The 5,097-nt window shown below is 46.7% G+C and overlaps 1 pseudogene; it reads left to right on the forward strand.

Moving 5' to 3' along the window:
• The first annotated feature begins 1,344 nt into the window (after positions 1-1,344).
• On the forward strand, positions 1,345-3,619 carry LOC134377155 (nucleolar transcription factor 1-like; annotated as a pseudogene).
• Positions 3,620-5,097: the final 1,478 nt, after the last annotated feature.

The following is a 5,097-nucleotide window of genomic DNA, read 5'->3' on the forward strand; positions in this document are numbered from 1 at the left end:
CCCCCACCATCACACTCCCCAACAATCAACCAATTTACATCTATTAAAAAACAAAAACTGCCAACACGGTATCTCAAGAACTTGGGGGAAGAGCAGGAGAGATCCACAGAGTTTATGAATGCAAGAGAAGCTGCAGCAAGAGGAAGAAAAAACTGCTCTGAGTGTGTCAAGCCCTGGCCTCTTCAGGGCCAGCCCTGGGAGAAACAAGAAGAAGCTACAGCACAGGGAGCAGGAGCCAGCAAAACTGCAACTGAGCCTTTTGCATTAAGTTGCCTGAAGTCTGCAGGAGAGAAGAGGTCCTCAGAGCACACCTTACCAGCCCCCAGGCCAGCAAGACCATGGACAGGGTTCCTGTGGACCCACACAGGAGCCAGGTGACACAACCAACCAAAGAAAAGAACCACCCAGAGGCTGGTGAGTCATCACAAGGGATCTACACATGGCCCACACCATGGGAATCATTTGGAGTGTAGCAGGGAGGCTGGCCTGCCAGGAGGATATTGGGGTGTAGAGTGGGCAGATAAACTTCCTTCCTACAGGCATGGGTCCACTCAGTGCAGATTGGTCATGGAGATAGAGATTTAGGGGCACAATTTGCTGGAAAGACTCAGCCCCAGGCCAGAATTACCACACATCCCAGGTGTATATGACCTCACAAAACCCGGATGTGAATAGAAGGCCAACAGTTAAAATCCAGTCTGCACAAAAAGTCTTCTCCAGAGAATCAGCAGCAAAGCAGCAATTTAACATAACCATACAGCTTAAGTGCTGCTCCCCACAGGAAGTTCTCCCAATTTTAGTATTAACCAAAACCACAGACCACAGACAGAGCTCTGAAGTTAAGCAGAAAAGGTCTAGCACTACCAAAGAACATATATAAAACCTAGAAGAGACAGCAGTCTCCTCAAATACCCAGGCATCAATGTAAACACAAAGACTGAGAAAGAACAGAGTACTATGACACCAACAAAGGAAACAAACAAGGTACCAGCAACGGACCAAGAGAAACAGCAGATTTATGAAATGTCTGATAGTGAATTTCAAACAAACCTCTTAAAGATGTTCTAGGAAGTCACAAGAAAATGCAGATAGAGGATAAAATGATATCTGGAAAACAATCTGGGAGCAGAATGAGAAACTTGACAAAGGAATTTAATTAATTAAAAATATAGAAATTCTAGAAATAAAGAATACATTATTTGGGCTAGCTTTCAGTCTGCCTTTGCCAGCTCCAGCTCCAAACACACCCACCCCCAGACCTCCTGGTGTCTCCACAGAGTGAAGTGGTTCTGACCCCAGGTTGCCTGGCCAGCATAACCGAGGAGGTGGCTGGATGGCTGGAGGATGAACAGAGAAGCCGGCTGCCCCACAGACCTGGAAATGACTGCCCCCAAAGGCCAAGACCTCTGATCCCTTGAAGACATGCTAACCTTGCTGTAATGCATGAAGAACAACCTTCCATCCAATGAAAGCTCCAAGTTCAAAACCACCAAGTCACCTATGGACTGGTAAAAAGTAGCATTTAAAGACTTCTGGAGACACATGCAAGCTAAAATGGGTGGCAATTTCTAACAAGGTAAAGAAATTCTGTATATTGACAGAATGGATCCTCAATGTTCAGGAACATATTAAAAATCCTTACAAAGACAAAAAATGTAAGAAATACCCGTACTTCCCAAAGGAGCTGCTCACCCCGTATTTCTGCTTCTTCATGGAGAAGTGGGCCAAGTATGCAAAAATCCACCATGAGATGAGCAACCTGGACCTGACCATGATTCTGTTCAAAAAATACAAGGAGTTTCCAGAGAAGAAATCTATTCAGGACTTCCAGAGGGAGAAACATGTGTTTGAACGAAACCTGGTCCCATTCAGGGAGGATCACCCTGACCTAATTTAGAATGCCAAGAAGTCGAGCATACATGAGAAGCCAAAAATCCCCCAGCAGCTATGGTACACCCATAAGAAGAAGGTGCATCTCAAAGTACGGCAGGATGCCACCACAAAGGAGGTGAAGGAGACCCTGGGGAAGCAGTGGTCTTGGCTCTTGGACAAAACGAGGCTGAAATGAATTCATCCCTGGAGCAGTGGAAGGTGTAAGAGGAGATTATTCATGACTATATGCAGAAGCACACAGAGCTGAACATCAGTGAGGAGGACATCACCAAGGCCACCCTCACCAAGGCTGAATGCCAGCTCAAGGACAAGTTTATGGGCAACCCACTGAGCCACCTCTGAACAGCTACTCACTGTACCACTCAGAGCTCATGGCCAACACGAAGGACATGCCCAGCATGGAGCCCAGGGCTCTGTGCAGCCAGCAGTGCAAGCTGCTCTACCAGAAGGAAAAGGATGCCTGTCACAAGAAGTGCGACCAGAAAAAGAAAGATTATGAGGTGGAACTGCACTATTTTCTCTAGAGCCTGCCTGAGGAGGAACAGCAGCGGATCCTGAGGGAGGAGAAGATGCTGAACATCAACAAGAAGCAAGGTACCAGCCCGACCTCCAAGGAGCCCTCCCAGGAAGTGGGCAAGAGCAGCACAGAGAGGCCTATAAGCAGCCTGGGTCAGCCATGTTCATCTCTTCTGAGGAGAAGCAGCGGCAGCTGCAGGAGGAACGTCTGAGCTCTCTGACAGCCAGCTCACCCACCTACTGGCCCCCATGTGGAATGACTTGTCCGATAAGGAGGACAAGTACAAGTCCTGGGGGGCTGTACTGAAGGCACAGTTAGACAGGAAGCTTGTCAGGAAGGGAGTGTGAGGAGTGGGGCAAGCTGCCCAAGTTGCCCAAGAGAGCCGAGGAGACCTGGCAACAGAATGCCATCAGCAACTACCTGGCCCATTTCAGGAATGACTGGGTGAAGGTCTTGAAAGCCGTGGAAATGACTTGGAACAACATGGAGAAGAAGGAAAAAACTGATGTGGATTAAGAAGGCAGCCAAAGACCAAAAGTGATATGAGAGAAAGAGCTGAATGAGATGTTTGCAAGCGCCTCTGGCTGTTGCAAACTCTTCCAAGAAGATGAAGTCCCGGGAAGAACCCAAGAAGCCTCTCATGAATGGTTACCAGAAGCTCTCCCAGGAGCTGCTGTCCAACAGGGAGCTGAACCATCTGCTGCTGAAGGAGTGCGCAGTGGAGATTGGCAGCCACTAGCAGCACGTATCTGAGAACCAGAAGGAGCATTACAAAAAGCTGGCCAAGGAGCAAGAGAAGCAGTACAAGATGCACCTGGACCTCTTGGTCACTAGTCTGTTTCTTCAGGTCTGTGCAGCATATAAAGAGAACATCTCCAATAAACATAAGAGCATGACCAAGCAGTGAGTCCTGAACCCCAAGTCCAGCCTGACTACCCTGCAGTCCAAGCCAGAGTCAGAGGAAGATGATGAAGAAGACAAGGATGACAAGGACAAGAATAAAGAAGAAGATAATGATGATGAGAATGGGGACTCCTCTAGGGATATTGAGGACTCTTCTGAGTCCAGCAGTGAGGATGAGAGTAAGGACGGGGACGAGCATGAGGAGGAAGATGAGAATGAGGACGACAGTGGGGATGAAGACAGTCTGAGGGCAGCAGCTCTAGCTCTTCCTATTCAGGGGACTCCTCAGACTCTGACTCCAACTGAGGTGCAGCCCTACCCCAGGGCAGCCAGGCAGAGCCCAGGAGCTCCCCTCCTCTTTCTCTCTCTCTCTCTCTCTCTCTCTCTCTCAAAATATGTGAGGGGGTTGGGGTGGTTGAAGGAGCCCAGTCCAGGACTCTGCAGACTCCAAGACATAAGCACTGGAGGAGTCTTCCAGAGAGAGTAAACATCAGACTGAGCCAGTACTAGACAGGCTGTCCAACCCTAATCCTCTTTTGTACTTGCAGTTCTGGCATGTACAATGGACCAGGGAGTGGGGGTGGGGGGCCCCGAATAGCTGAGTGAGGCCCTCCACACTTGCGCACCCCAATGTGGGGTGGAAGCTTGGGGAGGACCCCTTTCTTCCCAGATGGACTTGCTGTCTGGACACCTTCATTGGTACTGGAGGCAGGGAACATGTGGGGAATGGAGGGTGGGTACTTTGAGAAATAGTCCTGTCCTAATGGTCTTTTCCCCTGCCCCCTGCAGGAAGGAACTGCCTGGACCCACTCATGGGGGGGGGGGGCAGAAATGGTGTGTGTGTGTGTGTGTGTGTGTGTGCGCGCGCGCGCACGTGTGCACACGCATGTGTATTTAAGCTCTGTCAACAAGACATTTCCTATTGAAATAAAAAAATAGATTATTTGAACTGAATAATGTGATAGAAAGATACAGCAGCAGACATAATCAAACAGAAAAGAATAAGTGACCTTGAAGATGGAAAATACGAAAACATCAAATCAGAGAAACAAATATAAAAAAGACCAAGAAAAAATGAAATAAAAATACAGCAAATATGGGACACTCTCAAGAGAAATCACCTCTTCACAATTAGCGTACCCAAAAAAGAGGACAAAGGAAGAGACGTAGAAAGTATGTCAGAGAAAATAATGGCTGAAAATTTTCCAAGTATAGAGAAAGATGACAGCTCCAGGAAACTCAGAGGTTGCCAATCAAATTCAATCCAAGAAGCAACACCCCAAGGCACATCATAATCAAATTATCAAAAACCAAAGACAAAAAAAAAGAATACTGAAAGCAAAAAGAGAAAAAAACATGTACCATTCAATGGAGTTCCAATATGTCTCTTAGTGGCTTTCTCAGTAGGAATTCCATATGCCAGAAGAGAATGAAATAATATATCAGTGGTGCTGAAGGAAAAAGACTGTCAGCCAAGAATTCTCCATCCAGAAAAAACTGATCTTCAGATATGAAGGAGAAATAAAGTCTTTCCCAGACAAACATAAGCTAAGGGAATTCATCAGCAGTAGACCTGTGTTACAAGAAATGCTAAAGAGAGTTCCTTAGTCTGAAAGATGATGATGCTAAAGAGCAGCAAGAAAACATTTGAAGGTACATAATTAATTATTAAACTCACAGACAACCTCAAAACACTTCGATGCTATAGGGTGGTGAATAAACTACTTACATCCTTAGTATGAAGACTAAAGGACAAACGTAACAAGAAACTAACATATACAACA

The sequence above is a fragment of the Cynocephalus volans genome, chromosome 4 (assembly GCF_027409185.1).
Source record: "Cynocephalus volans isolate mCynVol1 chromosome 4, mCynVol1.pri, whole genome shotgun sequence".
NCBI lineage: Eukaryota > Metazoa > Chordata > Mammalia > Dermoptera > Cynocephalidae > Cynocephalus > Cynocephalus volans.